The 15560-nt window shown below is 39.9% G+C and overlaps 1 long non-coding RNA gene across 3 annotated transcripts in view; it reads left to right on the top strand.

Annotated features, from left to right (window-relative positions):
- The first annotated feature begins 14668 nt into the window (after nt 1-14668).
- The window catches only part of LOC143831956 (uncharacterized), a 46389-nt gene continuing 45497 nt past the window's right edge, over nt 14669-15560 (top strand). For all 3 annotated transcript variants that reach the window (XR_013229036.1, XR_013229035.1, XR_013229037.1), the window contains exon 1: nt 14669-14747. This is a non-coding gene — a long non-coding RNA (uncharacterized LOC143831956). The remainder of the gene's footprint in view (nt 14748-15560) is intronic.

The raw sequence follows: 15560 nt of genomic DNA, 5'->3' as shown, positions 1-15560 counted from the left end.
CTTCCCAGGCAGAAACAGCTGCTTTGGAAGGTGGGCAAGGTTGTTGTGCAGAATAAATATTTAAGGCCTCCCACACAGGTTGTGGAGATGAAACACTTGGGGCCTACTTCACAGGGATCTTGTGCAGATGAAACAGGAGGCAAGAGAACCCCTGCAATAGCATCCAGTTTCATCTGCACAATAACCCTGTGCAGTAGACCTCAAATCTTCAGAGAGTTGTGGAGAAGAAATAAGCATGGTTTGGCTGCATATTCCCTCCAGCAGACAGGCTGGCTACAGCAGTATTTAAGTGAGAAGGGAGGGTTCTCTATTGCCTCCTTATTGATTGGAAGCTAAATTAGTTTTAATACCTAAATCAAATAAGGATCCCATATCTAGGGAAACTTATCACCCAATTTCATTGAAGAATCCATAAAATGTTTTCAAAGATATCGCCACATAGATGGTTAGTGAATTCCCTCCAGGCCAGGCTGGATTCTGGAGATTTTTGGTGTGTGGGGGGGTCACTTGGGCATGAAATTGGGGCCACTCTTGGTAGACAGGTAGTTATGAGTTCCGGCATTGTGCAGGGGGGGTGGACTAGATGACCCTAAAGTTCCCTACCAATTCTATGATTGTATGATTCTATATTCATTTTCTGATTATAAGCATGTAGTTTAACATTAGTAATTCCAGATCAGTATGGATTTATTCCTAAACATTGTGAATGCATTTAGGAAGGTTCTGTTTCACACACACACACAAAGGAAAAAAATTAATAGCTCAAAATCTTTATAAAATCTTTGATTCAGTTATTTTGGATTATTTTTAAAGGTATTATTTTTTTATGAATTTGGAAAACTTTAGTAATAACATTTTGGATATTATTTACCATATACTGCTAGCATAACAGTAAAAATTGTGTTTCCAGCATAATGAATATTAATTTTCATACCAAACAAGGATGCCCACTTTCTCCTATCCTTTTCATCTTAACTTTGGAGCCTTATTTAATAAATTAAGATCTAATCAAGATACGAGAGGAATTAAATGTGAGAAAAATAGCATCTGTTAACAAATGTACATAGATGATGTTATCTCTCATGAATTTGACAGAAGCTATATAACCTTTAAAGCAAAAACTTATAAATGTATCGCTGAAAGCTTTCACAGCTGGAATCAACTGGCTTGGGTTGCGGAAACATGTTCTGGTAGTTTTTGCTTGTAAACCAGAAAAAAAAAACAAAAAACAAAAGCCAAAAACTTTGAAAATGCAATCAAATTTCTGGTCTCAGTGTAAACTTTACAAAATCTAATATGCTATTTGTAACATTCTCCCTACAATTCAATTGAAAGCCTCTCATACTTTAAATATACACTACTATTAGTATATTAAAGTTTTAGATAACTTGGAATATCCATCCCCCCCAAAGAACCCTAAATAAAATGTATCAATATAACTATAAAAGAATGTGGAGGCAGATAAAAATTGATCTGATTTGATGGGTAAAGCAGAAAACAGCTGTGAATACTCAAGTTGCAATTATTAGAATATGCATTCTTCCAAAGTTATCTTTTCTATTTTATGTATTACCTCTTCATATCTCAGATAAGATTCAGAAAGATTGGCAAGTAAAATTAAACCAATATATTTTAAACTCTAAAAAGCCAAGAATGGTAAAACTCCTAAGGTATCATTATTTTCAAGGAGGGTGGAGTATTCCAAATAACTTCCTTTATTATGAAGCATATTAATTGAGACATTTAATCCCCTGCTTGTCCTTCCGAAAAAGAATAATTGGTTTTTATACCCCACTTTTCACTACGCAAAGGAGACTAAAAACAGCTTTCCCTTCCTCTCCCCACAACAAGCACCCTGTAAGGTAGATGGGGCTGAGAAAGCTGATAGTATTGCTCTATGAGAACAGCTCTGTCAGGACTGTGATTAGCCTACGGTCACTCAGCTGGCTGCCCATGAAACAGCAGGGAATCATACCAAGCTTACCAGATTAGAAGTCAACTTTCTTAACCTATACATTAATCTGGATATAGGCTGGCTAAAGTTAGAGTGATTTAATTTCAAAGATGCGGAGGGATTTTACTTATTATATAATACTGCTTTTAATTAAAAAAAAATAAGTGAACACACTTTCAGCCCTCCATGGCCCTATTCTGTATGAAGGAAATGGAAAAGAGTATTATACACAGGGATTTCTCCACCCACCAGAAGATATGCTTCTGTATTCTGTACCATGCAATACTTGCTTCAGAAAACAATTATGGTTCCAGATACAGATATTATTATGCTCTTAAAATATAGTAGTTAACTCTGGAAGGATGGAAGAATTCCTGAGGGAGTAATTTAAACATCAAAAGTATTTCTACAAAATAAGGTAATTAAAGATCAAATAGACATTTAACTGAATTTGAATAATAAATTTGAAATATAAATATATTATTAAATTAGGGATAAACAGTAAAGATGATTTTAAAAATTGGGAAATAGAACTGAATACTAAATTTAATTATAAGAAATGGGAACAAATATTTCATGCTTTCCTTTCAAAGCAATCTCTTTCAAAGCAAGTAGTTTACAAGAGCATGCAGTTAGACTAATCCACTTAATAAAAATAGACAGTAAAAATTGTTGGGGAGGTTGTAGTGAACTAGGAACATTTATTCGCATGTGGTGGTCTTATCCAGTTTTAGCAAATTTTTGGAAATGAATATTTGTAGAAATAGCTGATACCTTGGATCTTATGATAATTTCGGTTAGTTTTAGAATACATTTAATGGAATTTCCAGCTTATATCTTAACTGGAAATTTGAATAAGGCATTGAGTATTTATATTAGAGGACACTATTTCTCAAAAATGGAACCAATTAAAATTATGTAAAATTTCAGCCAGCTTGGATGGATGCACCCCTACTTCTTCTTTTCTTTTTTCTTCCTTTTCATCAATTTCATCAATTCATGATTTTTCTCATATCTGGTTATATCTTTTCTTTGTTTTGTTTTTGGTTGTAACATTACCATAACATGATGGTATCATATCTTATACTGGATTTGAGATTATCAGATGGTTTAGTTTTGTTATGTTTTCTCATTGGAATTTTTGTGTGTGTATTTTCAATTTTTTTAAAAAATCGGTAACCCTTGGTGCCTTCTGTTGATACACTGCTGGATTCTACGCACTTTCTTTCCTATCCAGTGGCAGAATGGGTACCTACCGGTTCATTCTTTGGTTAGGCCCCAGTCCAGGCAAACTAGGCATGCTTAGATCAATGACTTTTTTTAAAGAAAGGTGCACTAATTTATATTTTGGTTACTTACCATAAACAAAATACTTACTTACCATACATGAGTATCTGGGAGGAAATAAAAATTATTCAGTTAAATAATTAAACTGGAAATTCCATGTGTCACAATTTCCCCTCTACTTTGTGACCTTGTGAAGGGAGAAATAAACATTGATCCAGTGATAATTAGCCAGACATTTTGTAGACAAATAGTATTCACATCAATATTTTTTAGAATATGCTTTTTATTTGTTATCATTGCTAGAAATTATTATTTAACAAATTGGCGTAGAGCCCCCAGCCCCAAATAAATCAAACACTCTGCCTAGTGAGATCAGGGCCCTGCAGGACCATAAACAGTTCCCCAGGCCTGCAAAACAGCGGTGTTCCACCAGGCCTATGGTTGAGGCTTGGAACTACATCAAGATTATGCTGGCCTCCCTGCCCAAATCTGCATCTGGGAAATTATATTTCATACTTTGTCCCTACCTTCTCTTCCTCTTTCTCCTGATAATAAGGCAGTGGAAAGCATAGCAGCTTGTAGTTTGTATTTAAAATATTTAAAAGCCTAAGATTCCATATTTATTTTTGTATATTGAATTGTTTTATTTTATCTTTTGTAACCTGTAAGCCTTCAGGGAAAGGTAGGTTAAAGAGACAGATAGACAGACAGACAGATAATTCTTCCATTATCATTTGCCTTTGCCCTCATTTTTCATCTGTACTAGAGGTAATGAATTGAAACTTACTTTCTTCTGGTACAAGGACACTTCCACTGTTGTAAGAGAGTCTTCCACCAGTGAGAAAGCTACTTGATCCAGGGGGAAAGTGTCACCATTAGCAACACAGATCTGCGAGAACTAATCCAATATCTTCATTGTTTCAATAAGATAAAAGAAAGATGGAAGAATTGCTTAGCTATCCAGGTTTGCCCAAGGTAAGGTATTCACTCACAATATGTGATGGAAGTCAATTGCCTAATAAAATACATAGAGATCAAAAGGCTATAAATCTGGTGCACAGGTGCTATGCATTTAAGCAGAACTACCTAGAATTTGAAAGTACAAAGAAATCACTTCAGAGCTCCAGAGAGTTGTGTATGCGTGTGCCAAAATGTAAGAAAGAGGGGAGAAGATTGGCTTGGAGTATATCAGGAGGCTAATAAACTATAAAAAATTCTGGCACAAAATGTGTAACGGAGTTTGGTCCATGGTTTTATTTTTTGCTTTTATTTTGTGAGTAGGGCAGCAAAGGGTGGAGGATTAGAAAGGTTAGAAAAGATAGAGTCCAGATGTTGGCTTTTAAAAAAATTCTAAATTCTTAATCAGTAGACTACATATTCTGGTAGTATACAGGGCTTACATCAGACTATTCAGGACCATTTAACACAGGCATTATCTGTGCCGGGAGCAAAGCTGTTTTCTAACTGTATTTGTGTCACAAGCTTATTCATATTCAGAGGAAATGCCCTAGGTCATTGAGTGTTTAGCTAGGTAACCCCAAGGTCAGGTTTAATTGCCCTAAAAGGTGGCACATGGCAATGAATGATCTCTAATGATTTAGATAGTATCTATTTCACAGCATGACGTTTGGACTCTGAAGAGACCTCATCGAAAGTAATCTGAAAATTAGAGAAAATAAAAACCATGCACACAGTTACCTAAATACCTATTTCCTTCTATTTTATGCCCTAAATGACCTTGTCATGGGGACATTACATTTTTTCTAATTTCCTCTAAATATGCAGCTGTCTCAGAGAAATGCTAGATAATAATTATCAAATTGTGAAACTGAAAATATTATTTTTCAGTTGAAGATATTTTTCCAGTTGAATTCCAAGTCCAAACATGTTAATAGTTCTCACAAGTTTATCACATGTATATTTCATGCTGTAACTGCAAACATCTACTTAAGAGATCAGGCAAAGATGGATTACAATTAACCTCTGAGGGAAAATGCATAATGCAGCTGTTTCATCCTATTTTGCAAACAAATTACTATTACTATTACTATTACTATTACTATTACTATTACTATTACTATTACTATTACTATTACTATTATTGATTTCTATACCACCTTCCTGAAACCTACATGTCTGGTGAAAATGAAAGAAGTCTCTTACGTCCCATCTTCAAGAGCAGGAATGGTTGTCATAACTCTTACACAAGGGATAGTTTATGCAAAACGTTGCCTTGGGAAGCCTTCATTAAATTCCTCCTCCAGAACATACTTTACATGGCAAGTTCCAGTTCTAGCAAAATAGGACCACTTACCCTTTAGGGAAGTACATTTGGAAATTTAACCCGTCAAGATCTGACCCAAGCCACACTTCATTTATAAACATTGTAAATGTTCCAAATTTAAGCAGAATTGATTCTGACATATAGGAGCAGTTGCTAACCATCTGGCCTCCGTACCTCAAAAAAGATATTGTAGAGCAGGAAAAAGTGCAGGAGAGGGCAACCAAGATGATTAAAGGGTTGGAGCACCTTTCCTATGAGGGAAGGCAAAGAGCCTGGGGCTTTTCAGTTTAGAAAAATTATGACTAAGAGGAGACTCAATAGAGGTTTATAAAATTCTGCGTGGGATACAGAAAAGGGATAGAGGGAGCTTTTTCTCCTTCTTCCATAACACTAGAATTCAGAGGCATTTAAAATGGAAGGGTATTACATTCAGGATAGACAAAAGGAAATGCTTCTTTTCTCAGTTAGTAGTTCAGTTGTGGAATTCACTTCCAGTGGATGTGGTGGTAGTGACAAATGTAGATGGCTTTAAAATGGGAACCATGCAGATTCATGGAAGTCTGATAGTTATTCTGGTACTCAGGTGCCAGAAAGGACAGTTAGGAGGGAGAATAACTCCACTGACCCGTATGTAACACAGGCATCTTTCAACTAATAAAGTGAGTCAGCTGTCCATCAAGCAGTATCAAGGCCTTTATCTAAACAGCATTTTCAGTTTCTAGTAGTCATTGTATATGACAAGCTTTGGAATGGTATCGTGCATTATTCTTTAGAATTTAAAATTGTTGTTGTTTATTTTGACATTTCTGTCTGCCATTCCTGCATTAATAAATGTCATTAATACCTTTGGATACTTTGGATATTTGATTAATTGGGCAAAATTCCTAGGACTATTTATATTTTACATCCAAGGCTTTTCTATGTACTTTGCAGACATGCGAATAAAATTAATATTTTCTCAGAAATGTATGTGGAGTTCCTTACTGCTTTCTTTAAAGAAGGTGCAATTTTCATTGAATGAAGGAAGATTTGGTTTCCCTTATCTGATTTTATATTATTAGGGATTTGCACAAACCAAAAAAAATTCAGCTCCTGTGCTGAACCACAAACCACTACTACAAACTCAGCTGGGAGCTCATTCACAAAAAGAACCAGTTTGGGGTTCATAGCCTGGCAAACCCTGTTGAAAGAGACCACAGGGTCTTTAAATGGAGTTTCCAGAAAGCCTGAAAAACAGCTGAGTGATGGGGGGGCACCCTGCTCCCACCCACTCAACTGTTTCAGACTTACTTGTGCAGTCTCTTCAAAGGAACTGTACAAGAAAGCCAGAACAAACAGCTGTATGGTGGACAGGTGTTCCCTCCTGCTCAGTTGGATTTGTGGCTTTTGCAAGGAACAGAACTTTTAAAGTTCTTGGAAGCTCATGATGACAGACCTGTCATGAACTTAGGTTTTGAACAATGAAGAAGTCGAAGTCGAAGTCAAAGAAGAAGAAGAAGAAGAAGAGGAGGAGGAGGAGGAGGAGGAGTTGGTTCTTACATGCCACTTTCTCTACCAGAAGGAGTCTCAAAGTGGCTTACAATCACCTTCCCTTTCCTCTCCCCAGGTAGGTGAGGTAGGTGAGGCAGAGAGTGTCTTGGTATTACTGCTCGGTCAGAACAACTTTATCAGGGCTGTGACAAGCCCAAGGACACCCAGCTGGCTGCATGTGAAGGAGGGGAGAATCAAACCTGGTTCGCCAGATAAGAAGTCAGCACTCCTCCTGACCACTGCACCAAGCTGGTTCTCATGATTAATTCTGCTTCATGGTTTGGTTTGTACCCATCCTTACTTGCTATCTTGAACTAATTATTGAGACTGCTCCTTGCAGTTGGACTATCCATCTTGGGCACTTTTGGAGGCTTCTTGCGCAGGTGATTCCCTGTGATATGCATATGCTAGAGTGGACCCCAGTCCTTCTGCAGTTTCTGCAGGTAGGGAACAATCATTCTTTATGACATGGCAATATCAATATCAATTTGATCCATTTTCACATGCTAAATTAACATTATGAGCCAATCCAGATTAAAAACTGGGAAGATTCTTTGTTTAACATAAGGCTTGGTCTGATCAATGGCAATACTTCTGTTCAATTTACAGTTGCAATGTCTGTCAGTATTTAAATGTAGCCCTTTGGGATTAGCTGTCTCAGACCTTCACCACATGGAAAGCTCCACACTGGGCTCTTTCCTCATGTTTGAGCCAGATCGTCTGCCCTGGATTTGTGCTTCCATATGGGAGCCGGGTAGGCAAGGTTCTGCCGCGGGGTGCAGCGGGCCTGATTTTTGTTGTTGTTGTTGTTAAGAACATGGTATTGCGTACCAATGCCATTCCACATTCTTTAAAAAAATTAAATGTCCCAGGTGGCTCCACTATGGTGTGTAGCACAGTGAAGATGCCTGGGGCATTTTTTGTCCCTTCTGGGATGCTGTACGTCAGGTGACGGTGGGAAAGAGCCTAGCCAGGACAGCCCAACTCTTCCCTTACAGACAGCCCAGGCCCAAAATGGGCTCCATTGCCACCCGGGGCATAAAAGGAAATATGGACGGTGAGGAGCTGAGCTGAGGGTATGTAGAGCCTTCTGACCCCGGAAAGCAGAATGGAAACTCTGTTATTGACAGTCAGCAGGGTCAGCTAGGCTTTGCAGGATCCCAATGGCATTTCCAAAGCTGCAGAATTCAACCTTTCCTGTTGCGTTGAAGTTTGGTAAAGTTTGTCTGGAAATATATCCATTCATAAAACACATTGTTTAATTACCACTCACCACCCAAGGTAAAAGTATCTCATCTACTGCATGGATGAAATATCTCCCTATACAGCCAGGAAATGAAACTCTACCACCTCAAGGAAGCAAAATTCCTCAACCATAGATTCTGTGCAGTTGCCAAATAGCTTGACAGCCATTCAAAGCAGATGGTGAACAGGAAAAGAAAACATAAGTTTGATTCACAAGTGATTTTTGGATGTATTCACCTGCTGAACATGCTCACCATGAAGTCTGTGGCATTCCTAAATATGGCTGGGTTTTATTTTATTATTGATGAATTAACAGATTACCCACTTACTCATTCCGTCTCCCCATGCCCAGTCCTACAGAGGAATATTGTAGCTGTGGCAAATTATATGACTTCAACATCTTTTTCTTCTTCCATCCACAGCATTTACCACACATTGAAGGAAAAAAAGAGGGAAAGAAGTAGCTGGAGTTTTAACTATTGATTTTTAAATTATTGTTTTGTTTGACGTATAAGCCAACGTTAGCCACAAGAAAAGGATACAATATAATATTGTAATAAATGAAATAAATGAAACTAAATTCCAGACAATTTTAAATACATTTCAGTCACTCTTATAAGTGCTATATGTTAAGAGGGTTGTGATAGGAGCCATACATACAACCATATACATGTATCTTGGCTGGCTTCAATGTAGCCCTAGAAATTATAATCCTTACCCTGTACTTGTTAATATAGTTACATTGCCAGTTTATTGTTTCCACTTGTCTAAACAAACAAAAAAAAGGTTTACATAATTTTCAGAAGATGTTCAGGGTTTCATAAATGTCAGGGTAAATGGCGGTCAATATCCAGTAAACATTAACTGAGAATACTTCTCTCCTGCCCTGTTTGTTTTAACATCCAGGTTGGATTAGTCATGAAAGCCACTGGGACTTCCTGGAGGACTGATGGCTTGAGGGGGCACCCTTCCACTCACCAGACCCCAAACCCAACCCTCAATTCTCAGAACACACCAACCCCAAATGAGGGTAAGGTGTTATATGCAGTGGACATGAAGTGTGCATAGGAAGGGGCCTTACCCCCACCCCACATAGTAAAGGACACAGCTGTCCAAGCCTTGTTGAGCACAGCCTGGCTTCATCTGGCCTGTCAGTGTGCTGGTATAGCCTCACACAGTGTGGTGAAAGTTGTAGGATATAATCAGCCTTTCCCAGCACAGCACGGACGCAATCAGCCCAGCCTCACTTTGCCTTACCCAACCTGTTCTTACCTCACCTGGCATGGTGAACAATGTGGCTGATCCAGTCTCACTTCACCCGGTGTACCAGTGCGCTGTGGCCATTGCAGCATAGCAAAGAAGACTCAGCCAGGCTACATGGGACTTGCTGAACAGGATCTTCCTCCCTTCTTTGATGGGGTATGGACATGGTGGGCTGGGAGGGACAGAGCTCTTTTCTAGGACCTCATGTCCACCTGTGATAATTGCTCATGGATATATCTAAAAGGGCATACATAGAAACCCATATAACTAGAAAACCCTTGTAGTTCCACATAAGCACCATGTGAAACAAAGAGTATACATTGTCTCTTTCATTCATGGGATTCATAAGGCTTTTCACAGCATCAGAAGCCTTTCCTTTTTCCTGCTTTGCCTTCTAATGCTTACACAATTCTAAACTTTTGGCCTAAAATCTGTGACTAAACATGGAAGGGTGAGGCATGAGAAACCATCTTTATCCATCCCATCAAAGGTTTTGCAATATTTTGATTGTTCACCCGTGGTAACTGCCTGACAGCTACAAATTCTTTTGGGATATCAAACACATGTAGTACTCATCTGGTGGATTGTTTTTTTTTTTTAGTCACTGCTCACTCAAAAAGATTCATGGTAACGTACAACATTAAAACCATATAAATAAGGTAAAAACAACATATAACAGATCTGTAACAGCGGGCTCACTGTTATATAATAATTCACGAAGGGCTAAGTGGGCAGAGAGTGAGCGTGGCCTGTCAGAGGCAGGACCCAATCGGGACATCCAAAGCATGTCCCGATTGGGCCCTGCCTCAGATAGGTCATGCCCACTCAGGAGTTTGGCCCAACTATTGGGCCAAGGTTGCCCCTGACCACTGCAGGGAGAAGAGGTCAGTAGGGCTGCCGAGGGGGATGAGAACAGAGGCTTGGACAGGCTGCGCCAGCCCTTTTCACTCCAAGGCTTTCCTAACTGTCACGTCCAACTGTAACTTCCCTCCCTTTGCCTCAAACCACTGACAGAGCTGGAATGAGGCTGGTGAGTGCTCTCCCTACCCCTCTCTTCAGGCCTGCTGAGAAGGAGTCTCTGACAGCCCCTGACTGAGGCGAGGGAGGCGTTTCCGAGAGCAATGCAGGGGAGTCTGAGGGCATGGGTGTGGGCATTCCTTTTGAGGGTAGGGAACTTTCCCCTTTTGCCAAACAGTTGGCTGACAGAGAGGCCACAGAAAAGCCCCTTCTCACTTAAAATACTGCTCTGGCTGGCCTAGCTGCTAGAGGTTAGACACAACCAAGCCATGTGTATTTCTTCTTCACAACTCTCTGCAGATTTGAGACCTACTGCACAGCGTTATTCTGCAGACGAATTGGATGCTGTTGCAGAGGTTCTTTTGTCTCCTGTTTCAGCTGCACAACAACCCTGTGCCGTAGGCCTCAAGTCTTTCCATTCACCTCCCTCAGGGGGAGTCTGCTATCAGGAGAGGAAGAGAAGACAACTGGAGAATGCTTTGAGACACCTGAGGCCTGCTGGGTCACTGTGGCCCATTCTCAGTTCTCTCAGACCTCTCACAGCCCTACAATTGTGGGGAGATGAAGGGAAAAGGTGTTTGTAAACTGCTTTGAGACTCCTTTGGGTAGTAAACAATAGGGTACAATCCAGTTCTTCTTCTTCTAAGGAGCAACCATGAAAGAAGTATGTGCACATAACATTTTATCAACAGTGAAAAAATATGCCACAATTCCCAAAGGTCAGTCCTCTCCCACACTCAACGAATATTCCAAATCACAGGTTCTTTACACCCGTATCTCTACCACCCATGGCCTCATTTGTCACCACGCCATCACAACCTCCCACACAACACACACATTTAACTCCATGCCCTTACAGACTGAACATTTCCTCCCCTTCCTCTTCCCACCGCCAAGCTCTAGCACCCGTTGTATTCCTGGATACAACAGGCTTTGCCCCTAGTAAGAAGTATAAAATATTACTATAAAATGTTGAACTATTAAAATATGCGTCTAGCACCATACCACTAATAAAAACAATCCAAACATGTAGATAGCACTCCAAAGGTCGACCTAAAAAATTTGGCCTTGCATACCCTGCAGAAATTAAACAAATCTGGCAGGGCAAGGGTGTCATCCAAGAGTGCACTCCACAGGGTAGATGCTACAACTGAAAAGGCTCTTCTCCTGGTGACAGCTTACTGAGACATCCTGGAACTGGGCATTTGCAACAGGTCCCCCAGAAGATGATTGAAATGAGTACAATCTAGACAGCAGTGGCTTAGACTAGAGTAATCACTCATAGGATGGTACTATTTTAAACTCTCTGCATTTGTATGTCTGACAAACTCATGATTAATAATTGTGGGAAAATATCACTGATTTTATAAATACTGCTTAAAATGGTTATGTATTTGTGACATTGTGGTAAATACTACAGTGAACATGAAAGGGAAAGATAGACAAAAAAACAACAACCTCAGATCCTTGTAGAGCAAGTTTTACTCATAACCTCTTAAAACAACCTTTCCAAACAGCTATAAAATGAAATGTATCTCTTCCTTCTATGAAACTATGAGCTGGTTACAAAAGACTACTCTTGGAAAAAAGAAGAAAGAAGAAAATAATTCAATGTGCTTGAATGAAATTTGCATCCCTGAAGCGTTAAGAAAGGAGCTGAAGTAATGTCTTGGAAATTCTTTGAAGTTGTTCCAAGAAATATTGAACATAAAAAACCAGAAATACCATGCAGTCCACTTGAGAAAGAAAAAGGAAAGTAAAATGGAGTTTGTCATATTTACACAGAAATGGGCAGTTGTGTATATACAGGACTCCAAGACGGTTGGATTCTTGTTACATTTTGTCTTCTGTAAAACTGAAGAAGCATTTCAGCAGAGGCCTTTTGCCTACTTATTGTTATAGCCCCTTAAAATTTAAGTGCCCCCCATAAATGGCAGAAGTAATCTATAGCTTGAAGGATATGATGTATGAGTATAATGATGTGTTGTCAGCCTGTAAGGTTTTTTCCTTAAATTTTTCTTCCATCTGCTGGTGGGACTTCAATGTTGCAGTGCTGCCATGAAGAATGATTTACACACACTCTGTCTATAGTTGTACAATATTACATCATAAACAGTTTGAGAAAAAGCATGGCATGATTGTTTCACATTGTACTCAAACCCAAAAGTCCAACAAACACATTGGCACCCAAGTCCATGGTATTTTGGACCTCATTTATTTGGTCCATGTCTTTAACCCACTCTTCCTCAGATGTGCTCATGCTATTGCACATCATTATTCTTTCCTCTATTTAACAGCCATGGAGGTAAGTTACGTGGGAAGAAAGAGAATAGTCCAAGATCACCCAGTGGATATGTGAATCAAAATACCCGTTTTTGGCAACTCTCCCATTTTTCTTTGTTTCCTTTACAGCAGTGGTCCGCAACCTTTTTAAGGCTGCGAACGGGGTGGGGGGGGGGCGATCCGGTGGCCGCACATGCAAATATGCCTGCGTGGCAGTTTCGTGCATGAGTGAGAGTACTGCACATGCACATTTGTGTCATGCGCAATCACAAATGCGCATGCGCTGCACTGCCACACATATGCGTGAAACTGCTGCACATGTGCGTTTGCGGCCATGCATGGCGCAAACACGCATGCACAGCACTCCCACGCATGCACACATGCGCTGGTGCCCGCTCTTCCCTCTGCCCCCCGCAAAAAGAAGCTTGCGGCCTGGGAAGTTTCTGACTGCGGGGGGGGGGGAGGGAGCCGCGGCCCGGTGGTTGGGGAGTACTGCTTTACAGAAGCTTAAAACAATTTTTCATTAGTATATGGCACCAATGTCAGATTAGCATCATAAAGATCCAACTGGAAATCCCTGTTCAACAGAGTCATGGATGCCTACCCCAGCCCTGTGCCTTCCTCATGACGTCAGCAGAAACCTGTAGCTCTCCAGTGGGTGGTGCGAGTTTTCGTCTGCCACACGATGAGAGAAAGCGGTAGAATCCGCTTCCTCTTTCATGTTGCGGTGCACAATGAGGCACAAACAGGGGCAAGCCTGTTTGAAAGAAGAAACAACAGTCTCTGCAGCATTTTGCCTACCATCTTCCAAAGGCAGATGGCCAGTAAAATTGGAAAGAACTCCAAAAACATTAAATCTCGGAATAAGCCCCCTGTCTCTCAGTCTGCAGACCACCATTGGGTGCACTACACGTTATTATAAAATACACTCAAGCCCAAGGTCCCCACTGCATCAGAGTGAACCTGTAATATGGCACTTAAGAAGAGTGGAGACTGCCATATTACCACACCATTGAAATTTGTTAAGAACTCCTGCCATACTGACAAATCTGATTTAATTGCCCTAGTGATCCTTACATGATGATGAGGACCACTAACCCCAGCTGTTGACCTTGCTAACCTAGTGCAAGAGACTCACCACAGGGACACCACCTTGGCACCTGTATCTCATGCAAAATTTTATTGCTGTGGTGTGTCCCTACAGCAACACAAAAGTGTTTGTTTCGTTTTAATTAATTTCAGGACTCTGTGATATGGAAGCAGCTTGGATCCCACCCTGAATCTTTATGGATGGAAGTCATTTCCATAAATGGTGCAGGACTTCTTCACTCCTTCCCTCCTGCTGCAGCCCAAAATAACGACGAAATTCTGTCAATGAGGAACATCAGAAATGCCATGGGAGGGGGCAAATCAGAAATCTGCAGTATTTGGGGGAAATTTATTCAACCCTCCATATACCATATACAATTTAATACACAACTGACACAAATCCAAGTATAACTTTAAATGGTAATCATTCTATCAAATATTATTAATACGGTCAGGGGAAAGGATTATTGCAGTTCATTATTCATGTAGAGAAACTATGAAAGAAAAGAACTGTGAACTTTTAAACTGAACCAGAATTGTCATAAAATTCAGCAACAGCCCTATAATCAGCACCAGTCCAGCCTTGTAACTTTCTGCTTTCCTACACACAGCTAGCAATTCAACAATTGCCACATCACTGACGACATTTCCAAGTGAAATATGTTGTTGCATTGTGCTTGCTCACACCTAACTTTCTGCCCGACTTGTCTTCCACAGGTTATGACGAGAGAGAGTTGTACTCCAAGCAGCATGGTTCAGTGGTTAAGAGGGGTGGCCTCTAAACTGGAGAACCAGGTTTGATTCTGCCTCCTCCTCTTGCAACCAGCTGGGTGACTTTGGGTTACTCACAGTTCTCAGAGCTCTCTCAGCCCCAGTTACCTCACAGAGTGTCTGTTGTGGGGAGAGGAAGGGAAGGTGATTATAAGCCACTTCGAGGCTCCTTTGGATAGTGAAACATGGGGCATAAAAATAAACTCTTCTTCAACAATGATGAATGGCATTTGTGATACTATAACCATTTCCAGTCTACTAGGTCAATATAATACCTCCACTCCTCCAAACACTTATTTTGAAGAATGGAACCACCAGAACTGAATCATTATCCAGATGACCTTCCTACAGGTTATTTTAAAAACCTATTATTATTTCTGTGTCTTTTATGAGACAGGCATTTTGTTGCAAAGCAAGGACGTTTTAAAATATAATTTGCATTTGTTAAGATATTGATCCCAATTGCTCCACTTAAAGCCCACAAGTGCCTCCAAATTCAATAACTATGTTTACATGCAGTAGTCAAAGAGGAAATTGCATGTGAAAGCACTTTCTAAGGAGATGGTATTTTGTTGCAATTATCCATAAGCTGTATGTTTACATGGGGTTTTTAAGGAGAATTCAAAGCATATCTCCTTTTTGTGATGCATCAACAAGCATATCAAATGAGTGTTCAAATGCTTGTTCATTTTATAAAATAAGAACCAAATGGCTGAGTAATTTCCAACCCCCCAAAATTGCTATAGCAATTCCATGGTCTATTTAGAACATATTTATAAAACCTTTTAAATAATAAAACTGTACTCAGACTTTTAAAAACCTACCAGATCTGTTGGA

This window comes from Paroedura picta, chromosome 3, assembly GCF_049243985.1.
Source record: "Paroedura picta isolate Pp20150507F chromosome 3, Ppicta_v3.0, whole genome shotgun sequence".
NCBI lineage: Eukaryota > Metazoa > Chordata > Lepidosauria > Squamata > Gekkonidae > Paroedura > Paroedura picta.
This window is presented reverse-complemented; position numbering and strand designations above follow the sequence as displayed.